Raw genomic sequence first — 18,713 nt, 5'->3', positions numbered from 1 at the left:
AAATGGCGGGGATGACGTCATCCAAGATGGCGTCGTGTAGACTAGGTAACAGCGCATGACGTCATCCAAGATGGCGGATTTTGGTGAGAAGATAGGTCAATTCGACTACATCCACTAACCTAATGCCTCCCCCAAAAGAAATGGCGCCAAGTTCAAATTCTAACAGGAAAATGTGTCACACCCCTGATATCTCAACTAAGCACAGAAAATGGCTGGAAGAAAAGGACTTGTCTTTATTATTTAACCAAATTCAAGCAGCTGTGTTCACCACTGACTCTGTACTCCAACTGGCTTAGTTCATATCGCTGCCACCAGAGAGCGCCACCGTGACATCAGAAAGACGCAAGTACCGTTATTCTAGATGGGTGCACCCACTCTGTTCACCACCACAGGGTCCAGAGTCCAACCGACTAATTTCATATTGTCCGCCCCCAGTAAGTGAGTGGTCAGCACGACTGAATGTCAATCCTAAGGCCCGGGTTCGATTCCTGACTGGGTCGGAGATTTTTATCTGCTCAGGGATTGGGCGTTGTTTTGTCCTAATCATCATCATTTCATCCCCATCGACGCGCAAGACGCCAAAGTGGCGTCTAATCGAAAGACTTGCACCAGGCCAAAGGTCAACCCGATGGGAGGCCCTAGTCACACGACATTATTATTATTTATTTCATATTGCTGCCACCAGAGAGCGCCACATTGGCGTCAAATAATGACGCAGGTACTGTTATTCAAGATGGCAGCACCCAGTGAATCCACCACGTGGTGTGGGTGTATTTCATATCGGCGCAACCGGAGGACGCCACCACGATGTCGGGTGATGACTCAAGATCGTCAGCTTTTTCTCTCGCACCGCGCCAACGGTCGCTGTGCGCGAGAACGTTGATGTCACAGCTCCCCAGCCTGGACCTTTATACTCACGCCAGGCAGTCTTTCGTAAATATTCAAACTAATGTAACAGGAACATCGCTCATGTAATGTACCTAACAATGTACATAAGTACCTAAGTACTTAATTCCATTTAAATTTTAACAATGTACTATAATTCAGATTACAATTTCAATGTTCAGTGATCAAAACAGAAGTTCCACATTTTCACACTATCAGAGCGGTGTTCATTCATGACCTAGATACCCCGACCCCATGAATGATGCACTCCTATTGGCTACAGCTTTAGTCACGTGATTCGAGCCGGCCGGTGTGGCCGAGCGGTTCTAGGCGCTTCAGTCTGGAACCGCGTGACCGCTACGGTCGCAGCTTCCAATCCTGCCTCGGGCATGGATGTGTGTGATGTCCTTAGGTTAGCTAGGTTTAAGTAGTTCTCAGTTCTAGGGGACTGATGACCTCAGATGTTAAGTGCCATAGTGCTCAGAGCCATTTGAACCATTTTCGAACGTGATTCGCCTTCATACAACCTAGGACTTGTAATCAATTTTCGCGAATGCCACACCCACCTGGTTTTGGAATCAAATAGTTAAAGTCTCCACCACTATCCTCAACTGACTGCCGCATCCCCCTACCAGCCCATGTTGTCGGGCTAATGAGCACTAACATGTACTAATGTGCATAGTTCTTGACTTAATCAAAGATGGTCGTGCAAAATGGCGGGAAAACAGAAATGAACAGAAGTCTTTATTTTACAGGCGATGTATCCACCACGAGATTTACTGTCAAACTGACATAGTACACATTATTGCCATCCGATCTTACTGTCATCCCTCCTGTGACCTAATCCAATATGGTGGTCTGTAGGGGTGGGAATTATGCTAAAATTACTCAGGCTGAGCTACTTTGCTGGGGAGAGTAAGGAAGGAGTCCACTCCATTTACATCCGAACATATTATTTAGAGATCGAATATATTTATCACACTGAGGCAAAACACTCTCCATCTTATTGTTCCACTCACAATACACAATCTGCAGACAAGTAAACTACTCCTAATTTATGCAAATAACTTAATTTCAGACGTTCACACTCCTCATAAATAATTCAACACAGTTATGTCTAGACAGGCTCAGTACTTGTAAACTGTCCAAATAACTCATAGCACAGCCTGCACACCTGATCTGTAAATAGTGCAATCAACACAAGCAAGCACAGTCCGCCACCCCCTGTCCAGTAGGACGCACAGACAGCTTAACGACATGGCGCGGCCGTCAGATGTCAAACGACACACAGGCCCCTGCCCGGTTCCAGCAAGCGGCCACATCGCTTTCATACTTCATTTCTGAGAAATTACTATCGCAATACGTGTTCACAAAGACGCCTATCGGAAGGGAGGGAAGACATATTAACAGAGCGCAAACGCTAGAATCTCGTGCGAGCGCATTTGCGGTAGATGCGGCCGTCAGCTGTCAAGCCACACACAGACGTCCGTTCATGACCGCGCTCCATCACAGCATCAAGCCGCGGCCGCCGAACGCAGGCGAAAGTCTGCTCTATACCATCACCATTATACTGACGTCACAGAATTCTAAGGGGCAGCTCCCATATGCGAGACACCTCCTAGCAGCAGATGTCTTAACCGCTTATGACACAATAGCACACCTCGCATTGCTCCTAGCGTGACGTGACCCACTCTTTTACCTAAACGTAACTACACAGCCTCGTCGTGAAACGTATGCGTCGCGACTCGCCATCTAAAACATTCTCAGTATTATTCTTACTTCACAGCGCTACCTCCACCTAATTCTGTAGTTTCCAGAAATAGTTAACGTTCGCTTTCTGAATCTCTCACTTTAAGAGCGGAAATTCCTTTCCGAATAGAACCTCTTTACCAAAATAAGATCCAATTCACTTGTCCCACCGCATCTTAGCTGATACCTTTCCTACTCTCAACATATGCAAACGTCCTCAATCCTATCTTGACGCTCATATACCACACTACAAACCGTGTCGATTAGTCAATCTAGCATTCTCATTCGCTCTTATCGAATTTACACTTTTGTTTAAAAATGCCACCTCTATCGAAACCCCATTCACCTTTTCCTTCAGCCGATAAATTATTTTTACACAGATTGCAAAAACCTAATAACAGTGAAACCCTCAATCTTGTATATACATCATCAAATACATACCACACTCAAAAGAATATTGTAAGCCAGGAATATATTTACCATTTCAAACTACAATTAAATAATGTTACCATTGCCGCAACAGTCTGTCAGCGCTCCATTTACACGTAATTTCAACTCTTGACTGTTGTCGTTTGTGGACGAATACCAGTATCTATAGAGCGCATAATTTCCCATATAAAAAGTTTCGCGCCATTATCTGTTTGCTTAATCTCTATGACAATCACGATAGTATACACACTCAAAGATGTAGATTTCTGGCAATTCTCGGAGGGCGAGGAGGAACACAAAGTGTGAATCGGAAACATGTCCCACTTTCTTTCCTCCCAGTTTAGCACGAGAAAATATGCAAGGTATATATTGACATGGATGCCATAACTCTTTTACGGAGAGTGAGGTTCTACAAAAGTGTCGCTCTGACTGCTCGAGCCAGGTAATGGTATGTGTGGGAATGCCCACCAAAGACTGAAAGTTCTTGAAGTTTAACAAAATCCACCACCGGGAGCGATGTCCCTTTGTCGTTACACGGACTTCGAGTGTCTCCCTTCTGTGGTGCGTTGTGAAGGCGGCCCCACTGCCTCTCATACTACCTTCATGCAACGTAAAACTCGTATGCGGCACCATATTAAGGTTTATGCCCTTATGTCTCTAGAAGTAACAATTCCGAATCATACATTGGGAATAATCCTGCTAGATAATTACTTGCTTAGCTTGAAAAACATACGTGGTAGTTTAAAGTAATTCATGGCAAACGCCGCTCCCGTGATCGACTTGCTGCAAAATAAGGCTTTGAGCAAGAACTTGGGTGTCAAATTAGCGGGCTGCTCTTGGGCAGAGAAGTATAAGTTCCAAAAATGGACCATTGTCATCTAATCGGATAGTTCCGCGGCACAGCTCACAACGTCTCGAACTTGAAATACCATCTGCCGTAATGTATACCTAGCTTCCTTTACAATTTCAGTGGGTATGATTTCCACTCTCTCGTTCAGCACAAGGGTGATTTCGGTTTGAACGGTTCGCTTCGTTTTGTACACGTGTCTCATCAGAAACTTGCTGAGACGATGCATCGACAGGATGTGCATATCACTCGACATAATTTCCCGACGCTGCAAGATTTCAACTTCTAGCGAATAAGAGTGTTTTTCCATATGAATACCTGGATTCGATGTAGAAGCCCCACGAATCCGCACTTCCCTATATATCCTCATTTTTCAACAAACCACGAGGCACTACCGTAGTGGACAGAATACGGGAACGCGGTGAATCTTTGGCGCGAGTTCAGCAGAAGAATATTTTAGGTTATACATGAACAGCAATGTACATCTGCAAGCGGAGATTTGTGAGAAGTTCGCTAGCGTATCCCTGGGCACATAGAGTCTACATCCTGTGTTCCAACAGAAAGCTCAGGCGTTTCCGTGGGACGACATATTGATAATAACACGTGTCAGCATCCAACTGTTGACCAATGTTGTCATGCCACTCTTCTTCGAACAGGAGATTCTCAAGTGACTTAATTACTCCGCATCCAGATAGCGAAGGTGAGTAACAAGAGATACATCAGTTTCATTCTTTGCTTGGAAGTAAACAAAGTATATGCGTACATCATGCCTGAGGCGGAAACGTCAGATGGAAGGTATAAGATCCATGGTGTGCCTGATGTTTCTGAGGAGAGACATCATCTGGAGGCAAAAATGGGATACCTCTTCCATGTGCATGATGAGCACAGAGACTTGCTACTGTGTATGGAGCAACTAGTCTCGTTTCCATCCCGAAGCTGTCAACGAAGTTATAAAATAACTAGCGATGTATTCTGCTCTACAGAATCTTCCAGCACTGTCTCTGGTTGGGATGGAACTTGTTAGTATCACCAGCAGCATCTCCTTCAACCAATATTCCTGGCTGAAGTAGTACTCTGATATAAACAAAAAACAGAAGGCTCTTGGTATGCGTAACTTTGAGAAATACTTTTACATCTAAATAAAAAATTCAATTTTCAGAAAAACAACGGAAAAAGTTAGATATTATCGCAAAATTCATGTGGTTTACCAGAGGGGAGAGAGGGTCGTTTTTGGTGTCAGAGATTAAATCGCCAACCAAAATTTCTAGCTATTCACCACCTTCAATGAAGAAGTTTTGGCCTTGGAGAAGGCCAAGGTTTCAGTGCGGTTCATAAAGTCTGTCTGTATCGCTTCATGTGTTCTAGACCTCTGCAATCTCCACATATATTGATTTCACTAACGGTTGGCTAAGCTGCACTCCGCCGATCCCAACTAAACTATGTGGATACAGACAGTTTGATCCATATGACCTAATTAGAAACAATGCACCTTGTTCCGTATGACGTAATTAGAACGAATGCACAAACATCCGTCATGTCTATATACACAGCCAATAATTCATTTAGATTAACACTACAAAACAAGAGGTTTATTACTCTGATGTCACCTGTTGTAGAATTTGTAGGACTCTGGTTAAAAAATGTAAACATACGGAATAGGTTCTGGTACCACCCAGATATTGGATAAGGGTGTACATCTGCGGTCTCAAAAGCTCACATGACTGAAGATTACAAGAGGTGCCTACATGAGGGCGTTGGCACAACTCTATATACGGGGCGCCAGTTAACCTTTCGAAGCCATGAGGTACATTCTACATTACACCAGAAAGTAGAAGTTTCACGTCATGACAAAGGTTCATCAGTGGGGATTGAATGTTTTGCTGTGTATTTATTTATTTGTAAATAGTGGATGTATGTGGAAGAATGTGCAGAGTAATTGGATGAGTTACATGTCGTAGTTGTGTGTGGTATGCAAGCTTGACTGCACAAAATATAGTATGTTATGTACATGACTACACACTGTGTGAGTATGTAAGTATTAAAAGTATTTGAGTGTGTGTGTGTGTGTGTGTCAGCTGACACTGATAGTCTCGATTTTACATGTAAATGTTGTACAAAGGAAAAAGTTGATCGAAAATAAATGATTGAAATGTAAACACTAGACGTAAATAGAAGGAGACATGCAGTATTTAAGTTCTTATACCTTTAGTGAACCCAATCTTCATAAGTACTTACATAATATTTATTTGTCAATGAAGCCAGTGCATGTATATGTAAGCAAAACAATCTATGAAAATTAACGAACAAGAAAAATTGAAAAGTATTCTATACAAGAAAGACGTTTTTTGAAAAAAAGGAAGAAAACTCTATGTAACCGAAATAAATAACCTTGTAAATAGAAGAAAATTATTAATGAACAATAACTAATACTTATAAATAAAAAATAGACTTTGTATATGTCACAGTTACTAATAGCTTTTTAAATAAAAGAGAAAATTCTTAATAAAAAAAGCAAATTACTGTAAATAGTGTATTGTAGAAAAGAAATTGTTGACAAAAATTTATTAGGTAATTTGTTACATCACTTTCATCTTTTATGTAGTTCTTCACTGTTCAATTATTGTCAGTTTTTATTAAAAAAGTGAACCCCTCCTACAATGATACACAGACCTTGAAAGAAGCGATGTAAACAGCTGACGTAATTTTAAGGGTTATGGGGTAGTGGTAGCTGCAGTTGTATTGGTCTGCAGGGTGTCCCACAACTTTAATGAGCTCCCATTGGTCGAAAGACTTCTCGCCAGTTTTATACCATCTGACCAGTATTGAACCTTGTCGTGACCTTGCATATAATTACTCTTCATACGTAAGGTGTGTGGTGAATCCTGCTTGACCCTGATGAAATCCCAGTGATTCCCAGTGAGAAGGCAAAGAGGGTGACCTTGATTATAATTAACCCAAGGGCGTAATACGACACTGGATGTATAACCTGACACCATAATGACCCTGAAATGAGATATATCACCTACAATCCGTCCTTTGCAAGTACCATCAGGCTCCCCACGTTTTTTTTTTGGCGGGCGGTGTGGGGCGGGGGGGGGGGGGGGGAAGGGACAGTCTTTGGGCTTTAAACTGGTTTCATGGTTTCATTTTGCAAGATACGAATTCCTCTCCTGTGTCAGCCTCTTTATCTTTGAGTAGCACTTTCGCCCTACGTCCTCATTTATTTGTTGAGTGTATTCGAATGTCAGCATTTTCTTACAGTTCTTACCTTCTGCCCCTTCCTCTAGTGAAATAGGCCTTATTTTCTGATATCTAAATTTGTGTCCTATCATGCTGTTGCTTCTTCCTGTCAGTCTTTTCTACATGTTCCTTTCTTCACGGATTATGTGTCCAACTGATTTTCTATAACCTTCTGTAGCACCACATCTAAAGCGTTTTGATTCTCTTCTGTTCCTGTTTCAACACTGTCCACGTTACACTACCATAAAATTCTCTGTTCCAAACGTACATTCTCTGAAAAATCTTCCTCAAATTAAAGCCTATGTTTGATACTAGTTGACTTCTCTTGGCCAGAAATGCTCTCTTTGCCTTTGCTAGTCTCCTTTTTATGTCCTCCTTGCTTCGTCGATCATATGTCATTTTGCTTCGAAAGTAGAATATTCCCTTAACTTCAACTGCTTCATGGTAAAAAATTTTAATGCTTTGTTTGTCTTTCATTTTTTTACTAGTGTTCTTCCTCACTTTCGTCTTTCTTTGGTTTATTCTGACATGTCTCCAGCACAAAAATCTTTCATTTGTAACTGTACGTTATGAGACGAAAGGAACTACATTCTATATTCTATACACTTTATACCAAGCAAAGTGTTCATTCCACTCACTATGCCCTGGGACTGTTCTTCGCTTACACTAAGGACGGGACTGTCATCATGGAATATTATCACCAATATTCTTTGAGCCTGAATTTAATCCCACACCTGATCCTATATTTTACTTCCGCCATTAATTCTTAGACGTAGAGACAGAACGTGGTGTAGACAGGCTGAATCCTAGTCTTACATCCTTTTTGATTGTCACACATTGTTCTTGTAGTTCCATTCTTATTCTCCTTCTTATACATATTATATTTTAGTCGTGCGTCTCTGTACGCTGTTCGCTTTTTCCTGAGAATTTTGAACATCTCGAACGCTTTTCATAGGTCGATAACTGCATGAAGGTGTACTGACATTTCTTATGTCTTTCTTCCGTTATCAAGCCCAACGCTACAACAGCCTCTCTGGCGGCTTTAACTTTCCCAATACAAATTGATCGCTAGCCAACAGATCATTAAACTACTTTTCATTTTCCTGTATATTAATCTTCTTAGCTGCTTTCCACCCATGAGGTGTTAGGCCGATTGTGCCATAATTCACGCACATAGTGGCCGTTGCTATCTTCGCAGTACTGTAGATGACAGTATTTCTAAATTCTGATGGTTAGTCTCTAGTCTCATAAATTCTACACATCTATCTGTCTTCTATTGGGCTGCCATTGCCCTCAATGATTTCTAAAATTCCAAAGGAATTTAGTCTGCTCCTTCTGACTTATTTAATCGCATGTTTAACAAGACTCTGTCCAACCGATACTGTTCTACTGCATCCCATTTGTCTTCCAAGCAGACTTCTATTCTAACACGCCATCATAAAATTTCACCCTCTCGTATATTCCTTCCATCCATTCCCTCCTCAGCGTTTAACAGTGAAACATCTACCGTAATCTTAATTTCATGAAACTTAATTGTGAATCATCTGTTCGAGTATCCTGGATCTGTCCTTCGGGTGATCTTTTCTGTTTGCACTTACTACGTATTTTCTTCCTAAGTACTATTCTGAGATTAAGAGCTTGGTGGAAAGAGGAATTCATGGTGGGCTTTGTCAAACTAGTCTGAAAACTGATGCACCAAGGGTAAAAAAACAATGAGAATCTTGATTTATGTTCATATATTCCTGTCTTCCAACGATGAATTTCTTCCTTTGTCGATGAACTGAAGCATTCCTTCCGTTATTCTAGGGTTCTTTGCAGTACCTTCCTCGGATCTATTTGTCTGTCCAAATCCTGTTATTTCTCTTTTTAGAGGTGTCCATTTCTTTTCACCTGAACTTCCTATTATGGTATTCATTATAGTAGTACCTACAGCCTCTAATAATAACAAATTACAGCATCATTCCCCTTTACTACATTATCCCACATTCTCCCACGTTCGATCTTGCTGACAAGTCTTGTAGATCTCCTCTAGCTCTTCGTCATTGCCCAACTGTGTACTTGAGTCTATATCCGCTCCTGTGACCTTCTTACAACCCAACCTCTGATCTCTGAATCTCTGTCTCACGGGGATGTAATCAAACTGGCACCCTCCCGTGTCACCATGCCTTTTTTGAAGTGTAGCTCATCTTCCTCCGATTTTGAACTATGTATTCTGCATCACCAAGGAAACGTTAAGAATTAAAAATCATTGGCAACACATAAATCTGGGCGGCTGCGTCAGCTGTAGGAATTCTGCCGTAAATTAATCTTTACCATCCTGTCTTATCTCTTATAATACAAACTTTCAGAGCCACATTTTCTGATTTATAATTGTGTAATTGTGTGTGTTCATGCACTTTAACATCCACCCAAAGTGGAGACAAGAAGGACAGCAGCAAATGCAACGATATTGTTTGAGTTCCATTGTAAGATAAGGTGTAAATTCGTCAGAGTACTCAAGTAAAGCATTGTAAGTGTATAATGCGTAAAAAAGAATTATAATTACTACAATTTGAGATTCACGTGCATATAAGTAGTTCAGTTGGGAACAGATAAATTATTGCTAATAACGTGCAAACTGGGAATCTGTGTCTGCTACAAATCATCTTGTGTATCTGACATGCGACAGCAGCTGTTAGAGGAGCAATCTGGATTTTGTAGGAGGCGAGTAAATTACATTGGCGAAGGTGTGTGAGTTATTGTATGAGCTGTCCCCGTGCGCTCGCATAAAAGATAAAAACACGATAAGAATGACAAAGCTGCCATAAATGTCTCAGATGATAAGCAAAGATAACCCTCAGCGACCGGCCACGAGAAGAACAAATGGTCCACTATGGCCGGCATTGTAGGAAATTGAAAGAAAAATGTAAAAAATTTGAAATGTTAATGACGAATGAAGTAAACACGCCCTACGTTCTTGCTTCTTAAATTCAAGGTAATATTAATAATGTGCTAATAACTACCAGAGGACAAGATGGATCGGTAGTATCATCAGACACATACAAATTATAAATCAATCAGCTGCAACTTCAAGAGGCTACTAAATATGACAGTATTACCGACACATTATGACATTGTCTATAATGTATCATGTAAGTTTCCTTTCAAAGTTATTGATGGTACGATTTTAGTTTCTCGATAACAATGCTGCTGTGGTTTTACCTGCCAGTATAGATTAACTCTCAGTGCTCAAGATTTCGAGGCAGGAAATTGATTTCGACTTAACGGGCAGTACTCTTCCAGCCTGTGTGGTAGACGTTGTTAGCCTGTCACCATAACAGTTATTATTGGCATTTACTCATTAATGTTTGATTTATACCGTTTGTTTACGTGAATAATATTGTTTGCTTACATTTTCTGTTTTCGCCATCAAAGCCATCACTATACAAAACAACTAGTAAACGGGATATTATTTACTAACGATTCAGCTACCAACCGTCTAGAATTTACATGCCATATGATGCTGATAAAGGCACAAACAATGATCTGTGAATGATCACAAAAGGTTAACATCAAAAAACTTATAATTCAGGCACCCACATTTCTCATGTTTCTTCATCGTCACAAATATTGTTTTAGTCGTTACAGAACCGTGTGGCTACACCTTGCTAAACTACCGTTAGAATAAAGCACTCGGATTTATCAGCCAATGCTGAACTTCTTTTTTCAAATCTCCAATACCTATGTAATATAGGAATGTGAACCACTACCACAGGTAATGGGGGAGATTATAGTCAAAGAACTCGCTATCTAATCTGTACTGGTGTGTTTCAATTTTTTTTTAAATAAGATATTTCCTGAATCTTCTGGATATTGCATGCCTCTGACTTAGAATAAATACAACACATCTCAGATCTGAAACTTCCTGGCAGGTTAAAACTGTGTGCCGGACCGAGACTCGAACTCGGGACCTTTGCCTTTCGCGGGCAAGTGCTCTACTAACTGAGCTACCCAAGCACTACTCACGCCCCGTCCTCACAGCTTTACTTATCGGCCCGGCACACAGTTTTAATCTTCCAGGAAGTTTCGTATCAGCGCACACTCCGCTGCAGAGTGAAAATCTCATTCTGGAAACATCTCAGATGTGTTTTATCACTTGAGTATGTGGGTCTCACTTTGGCCAGTGTTTAAAAGAGCGCCACACTATGATAAGTGTAATTTATCCAGTTATCAAGGGTTTCCTGTTAGATACAGGTATCACTGACATTTTTTACCATACTTTTATTGAAATGTGCAACGCGTCACTTCACAGGATAAGTATCCATAACAAGTTTCAACGTTAATGTATACATTGCTCTTCAGTCCACCTAATGCTAATACTCTTAAAAATAGGGTGGTATACAGGCTTCCAGGTTTTCAATAAACATTCGGTCAAGATATAAAAGGATTTGTTTAGAAGTAATAGATCTTAAGTAGAATTATCACTTACTTCGCTACCTGTCAGACTTTTATATTGTTGAGGAAATGACGAAAAGTGTTTGTTGACTCATACTGAACTTCGTCGAGAGGCAGTAACTACTTTATGACGGATAACACAGGTAATTTTTCCTCGAATTTTTCAGGTATAGCTATCACTATTTATCTCAAATTGTGATAGATTAGTTATTTATTACGAATTTCATTAGCGTATACGTAAATATTGTGATGATGCAAGGGGCACCTAACACCTTGATGAGGTACCTTACAAGAACAGGTGAACAGCACACGCTATTCTTGCTGCTCGATCTTGTGCAATCAGCACTTTGTAAGTGATAAGTGATTCGTCCATCCTACATTACTGAGGGGAAATATGCGTAACTGTTAGTCGATTATTTATTTCTTTACCCCAAGACTAGCAATTACACGAAGAGCAATCAATTGAACTAATTTACTTTAAAAAAAAGGATAAATCACGTGTTTGAGCAGCGCTGTGATATGCGTCTTCCAGCTGATGGTGCAAAAAGATGTACTCGCACGGCAGAGTAACGCATGAAGCACTGTCGGCGGAAATGCTGAGAAATGAAAAGAAAAAAATGTGTGGGTACTAGAGTTATAACTATGTCGATATTAACATTTTTTTATCTTTCCTATACTGTTGGCTGTTCCTTTACCACAAACTTTCATTGAATAATGTTTAAACAGTATTGTAAACTGAATCTTTAGCAAATGTTATTTTGTTTACAGGTTAATTTGTACGTAAATGATGTCAATATAACATACAAGCAACCAGTTTTACTCAAGAATATCGCATAACTGCTAAAAATAAAATTTAGTGTTGACGGGTGAACAATATGTGCCACACTGGCTGAAAGACGCGTACCCATTAAGAATTGGGCCCTTTTCATGCCTCACAAGTAACTGCGGTGAGTGTTAATTTTTTTACATTTTATTTGTTATTTGGTTTAATCTCCGCATTACGGCGGATCTATGTACATTCATGCAGTCTGTATGTGTAGCTAATCGTTCCTTACTTTTGCGACAATCCTTGTAAAAGGACAAGGAGACAATTTATTTGCGAGTGTCTCAAATACTGTCGTTTCAGTAATGATAATTTTCTCAATGTGATCAATGAATTTGCGCAGGCTTTTACTGTCTTGAAATACTACGCTGGTAGGTTTGCAAATAACTCCAGCTACAGTTGGCATCAAGTCTTCGTTTCACCCTTGTTTACTTGCTCTTTCACTGGCTGCCAATGAAGTGAATGGGTGATAAAACTTGTCTGGTCATCTGCGACCGCGGTGGTACCAGTTTCCAATTGCAAAAGGTCACGGCGTCATACGTTTTTGCATAAATTCTTCGACTATTGCTTCGTATCTGGCGTGCATTAGTGCTCCAACATTTCCATTAAAGTAATAAATCACGATGTAAAGGCAGTGAGATTTTACGAAGAAAGATACAGATAGTTCCGAAACATTCTACTCTGCTTTTGGCTTCTTTCAACAGCTTTCTCCCCATAAATGTTTCAAATTAAGTGTATTAATTCTCTTTCTGACACGCCTAAGGCGTTGGATATTTCCTCCACGATTAACTGACGACGGATCTTTTGTGACCGAAGTTTTGGAAAATAGACTTTTTTTGTGTTTGTAAACCTTTGCTGGCGGTGCAAAGGGACCCACAGCGCTCAGTCTAATGGTGGCTGAATATCATTCTGTCAGCATTCAACACATGATCACTGCTTTGACAGTTTCCGGTTCGAAATGCTCAGATTCAGTGAAGGAAAACAGTTTGTCCACCTGTCTTAAAGGTCTTAGATAACGTAAATTTTCTGTATGTTAAACTTTCATCAATTTAGTTTCCTTGGTTTATAACTCTTTTTCTGTACACTTCCCATATATTAAGATGTTTGTTCAATAATTACAAATGGTAATTTTAACGCGACATCTACATCAAAGATCAGAAAGGTAACGCCAACTTAGAAAAATAGGAGAGAGGAGGGTATTTGATCTCACTGCTTCTTTATACTATGTTCAAGATAAATTTATAATTTACTAATAAGACAGTAAAACTGAAAACCGAGGGGCTGGACAAGCTCTGTGATCACGAAATAAACAAGGTAGCTAAAAATTTACAACGTGGTGCAGTGAAGCAAGACTGGGATCAAATTAAATCTAGTGTATACAAAGCAGCAGAAGAGATAGTTGGAAAAACTAAATCCAAAAACAAGAGGAAATGGTTTACAGTAGATGTTATTGCGCTTATAGAAAACAAGAGATTATACAAAAATGCAACAGATGAACAAGGAAACGCTGGATGCAGAAGAAAAAGGAATTTAGTCAACAGAGAAGCTAGGAAAGCAAAAGAAAATTTTCCTTAGGAAAATACAGGGAAGTGGAACAAAATATGCGAAACGATAAGACGGATTTAGCCTACAGAACAACAAATAAATTTTTTATCAAACGTAAATCAAAACTCTCAGGTACAATAGAAAAGGCATGGTGAAGGGATGGAGAAAACTCATTGAGGAGTTGAATGCCGGAACTCCTCAGGAAGAGAAGATGAAGTAGACGAAGATGACAAGAGAGATGACGTTCTGCAAGAAGAACTTGACAAAGCTCTGAAAGAACTACAGGACAACAAAGCAACGGGTATTGATGACATCCCTGTAGAATTAACAAACGAATGCTGGTGACTGCATGAAAATGATGCTGCTTAAACTTACTAGGCCCGTCTATAGCACAGGAGAGATTCCGACAGACTTCCAGAAATGCATCATTGTTCCTATACCAAAGACGGCAGCAGCTACAAAATGTGAACAGTACCGAACTTTAAGCCTAATACCACATGCGTCAAAAATTATCATAAAAATAATTCTGAAAAGAATTGAAGAGAAGGTGGAGGATATGTTAAGTGAAGACAGTTAAGTTTGAGAAGTGGATTGGGAAGAAGAGATTCGATTCTAGAAGTGTGACTCCTTATCTAAAAATCTAAAAGCAACTTATATTGCCTTTGTGGACCTGGAAACCATTTGATAACGTTGTCTGGCTAGAGATGTTCAGAATGTTAAAGAAAAGTGGAATAAAGTACAAAGACATCGGTGTGATACACAGTTTCTATAAGAATGACGTGGCAGCGATTAGGAACTGTCACTAGGAACAAGAAGCAAATATTAGAAAAGGAGTAAAACCAGAATGTGCTTTTCCTCCTCTTATATTCAACGTTTACATCCAGGAAGCTATAGATCAACTTCGAAAAACTACTGACGTGAGCATTAAAATTAAAGGGCAGAAGATAGACATGATACGTTATGCAGATGATACTAACATAGTCACAGAGACAAAAGAAGATCTAGAGGAAGTCCTCGGAACAATGGAAAAGATTCTATGCTATCAGTACTGAGTGAGAATTAACCAAAAAATGACAAAAGTAATGGTATGCTGTGCAAAAGCAGAATATCAACCTCTGAGAGTAAGATTTGGAAGAGAGGAGCTGAAAGTGACTGAGAAATTTACTACCTGGGAAGCAAAATCACAAGGGATGGTAGAAGCCGAAAAGAAATTTTGAGCAGAATGCAAGAGGCCAAAATTGCATTTAATCTGAGGAGGAGCTTACTAAACAGCGAGAACATCAGTCTGAAAAGAAGGAAACGAATCATGAAAGCTTTCGTTTGGAGTGTTGCCCTATACGGATATGAAACTTGGGCAGAGGGGAGAGAAGAGAGAAGACGGCTAGAGGCCCTGGGGATAAGGTGCTGTAGAAGGATGATGATGATGAGCTGGAGAGACAAAGCAACAAATGAAGAGCTGCTTAGAAGAGAACAGAAAACCAGATCTCTGTGGAGACACAACCAAACAAGAAGAGACAGACTTGTAGAGCACATCCTAACATCACTGGAACAACAGCAGAAGGTGCTATTGAGGGAAGGGATCGGCGGGGGCGACCAAGGATTTCATATATGCAACAGATCATGAATAATGTTGGATGTAACACGTACGTGGAAAGGAAGGCAGACAGAAGAGAGGAATGGTGCTCTGCAGCAAACCAACCTCAGGGTTGAACACTAAATGAAAAAGAAGAAGAACTATGAGTTTATCAGTCCTGTCTTGACATTTGCATCGTAGGAGCAGATTACTAACAAACAGTCAACATCTGAAATACATTTGAGAAATTACTTCGGTGATAAACCGTCCGTACTGAAGAATTTAGTGACAGCACAGTGCGAAATACGCACTTAACAAAACCACTTCAAAAAATATAGAAACTTCGTTACCTGGTCACATGCTGTCAGCACGATGGAATACACAATTTCATTCATATCGAAGATATGTCTGTGACTGGCAGGGAAATTTTCTTCTTGTCGCAATAAACTGGTACTCGAACGCTAATAAGTTATTCCGGAAGTAGAATTTAATATAAGCTCTCAGGGAGCTGTTGGAAACGATTCTTTTTACTGTTGGAAAGTAACTTTCAGAATAAACCGAAGCAATGGGAAGACCAGGAGCAAAGCGTAGGAAAGGCAGAAGCAAGATTCGACACCGACATTATTGTTTGGAGACTTCCGCACGAAGAACGTTTGCAGTGAATGTGTGCGAGAGAAATATTTCCTCATGCTTCCACTGCTCAAATACCCCCGCTAAGCTGGCACAACGAGCATTTCTAGAATCGTCTTCATCTCTTGGGCCGGCGGTGCCGGAGCGTCTCCTTGCGCACGCCAGGAGATCCACCTCTTTTGAGTAGACTGGCACATTCTGCGCAAGTGCCTCCGGGATGCAGCCGGAATATATATCACCTGCTGTACCAAGCACAAGCGAATCCGTGTCTGAAAGACGACGACAAGGGGGACCTCGAATCCGTCGCCGGTCTCGCACTGTGTGCCTGGCAATAACTCAAAGAGATCCTCGCCGGTTGTTTCCCGAGAGGTATGTGCTTCGCAGCAGCTCTGGCTGCCAGGGGCTTAGAATTTCAGACAGCACCACAGCACGGCCAAAGTTCTTGGTTTGATGCCAGCGTACCGAGGAGAATCTTGTGGTAGTCAGAACTCCCTCCCATACGCATAATAATTACGTAATCACATCACGTGGGTACTTAACAAGGAAAATAATCCGGCTGTCTGCACGCACAAAAACAGCCGTATTTAAAGAAGATGATGATCAGCTGGAGAGACAAAGCAACAAATGAAGAGCTGCTTAGAAGAGAATAGGAAACCATATCTCTGTGGAGACACATCCAAACAAGAAGAGACAAGTTGTCTGAGATTTTGTGTCTCTGCTTGTTAATGTGTTAGTGCGTCAGTTAGATTATCGTGTCAAAATTGGAAGTAAATCGGACTAGAGATTTTTGATATTTATTGTAACATCTCCCTTTAATGTATTACTTGTGTATTTGTATAGTGTGTAACAGTCAAACTGATTCCTTTTGTTATGAAAACATGTGAAAGCAGAACTGTCAAACACAATGCAAACATCTATCTTCTTTGTTTTCATATCAAAGTTATCTTTACCATCCACAATTACGAAAACAAAGAAAGGGACAAGAAAAAAATCAACCAAAACTGTCGAACCATTCTGAAGTGACGATCTTTCATCGTCGATTTTGATTTCTGACTCTTCCGGTGGATTATCCAAAAATTTCTTTTCTATAAACCCTTTCCTAACGTTGACGCACAAAAAAGATGATAATCAAACAAGTCCGTCGAGCCGTTCGTAATCGGTGTGATTTAATACGTACGGCAACTGATGTCGATTTCCGACTTTTCCGTTGGATATTCCAAAAATTTTCTTTCATACAAAACTCATTCTCACAGTAAAACAACAACAAAAAGTCAAGTAAATTGGTCAAGCTGTTCTCAGGTGATGGTCTTTCATACACGCTGCATTGTGCTAAGCATGGAAAGATGAGTAACTGTTGCAGTTTGTCATTATTTAAAACATGAATGAAGACTAGTCTGTTTAGGCAGTTATTTCGCTCAACGGAAATTTTCTTTGAGCCGGTTCTGCCCCGTCCTTCGACGGCGCTATTTTTCGAAGCTAAAATACAGGGTGTATGAAAATGTATGCTGCAGTGCATAGTGACTGATAAATGAGGAACTTGTGAGAGTATAGTGCCAATTAACTTATCCTGGAAAGGCTTGGTTTGCGTGCTATCTTCTCTGAAACGTCAAGGAGTAGGTAAGCAGTTTGCATCACACAGTGTAGCTAAGTAGTAAGCGAGATCATACACCTTACTGTGAGTAAAAGTCAGTTTAATTCACTTACAGTAGATACTCAACATGGCTTGCAATGAGTCGGAACCTTTTGTGTGATAGGTTGATATTGAGGTCCAGTTGCCTCGTCACTTGGCTTTCGGGAGCGGACACCTTTGGATTTTCATTTGTGGGATTCATGAAAACTCTTTTATACGAGGCACCCGTGGAGTCAACACAGGACTTTGTTGCATGAATACAGGTAGCAGCTCGAGTCGTCCGTTACACGCAAAGTACCAAGCAATACACAAAATGTATTTAAATTAATGGCGGTCATGTTGAGCTCATTCCGTAAGTGAATTAAACTGATGTTTACTAACAGAGATGTAAATAGTCTCTTAGAGTCATCTTCTAGCTAGTATGGTACTAATTGCCTCCGTCAACCTCCAAATGTCAGAGACGCCAAACGAAACGATTCCGAATATACCATTGCTAGCGAAATATGCTCGTAATGTACCCATCTACCAACCACCACGCCTTGTAACCTGCCTATTGATACACGCCGTATAATACAGTAACCCAGTGCCCACTGCTTCATTTGGATAGACTGTACGGTCCGCACAGATTTTCTTCGTTTAGCTTTAATGGAATTTTTATGTTGTTCATAAACTGCGACAGCTTCTAATCTATCCAAACGAATTAAGGCAATAGAAGAATTGTATTTCTCGCAAGTACTTCTTACCAAAACGCGATTCTTGTAGCTCGAGTCGCAGGTGTCTGTTAATCCTGTCTATTGATTTCTTGTGGTGATATTTCTATAGATACATTCATACTTTTAGTTTTAAAAATATTTTAATATAAAAAGTTTTCACTTATTATTACACCCTCACAGTGGTTTAATATCCAAAAATACTGAAACAAATATTT

This window comes from Schistocerca serialis, chromosome 4, assembly GCF_023864345.2.
Source record: "Schistocerca serialis cubense isolate TAMUIC-IGC-003099 chromosome 4, iqSchSeri2.2, whole genome shotgun sequence".
In the NCBI taxonomy this organism is placed as follows: Eukaryota; Metazoa; Arthropoda; class Insecta; order Orthoptera; family Acrididae; genus Schistocerca; species Schistocerca serialis.
The sequence above is the reverse complement of the archived record's forward strand: the minus strand, read 5'-3'. Positions refer to the sequence as shown.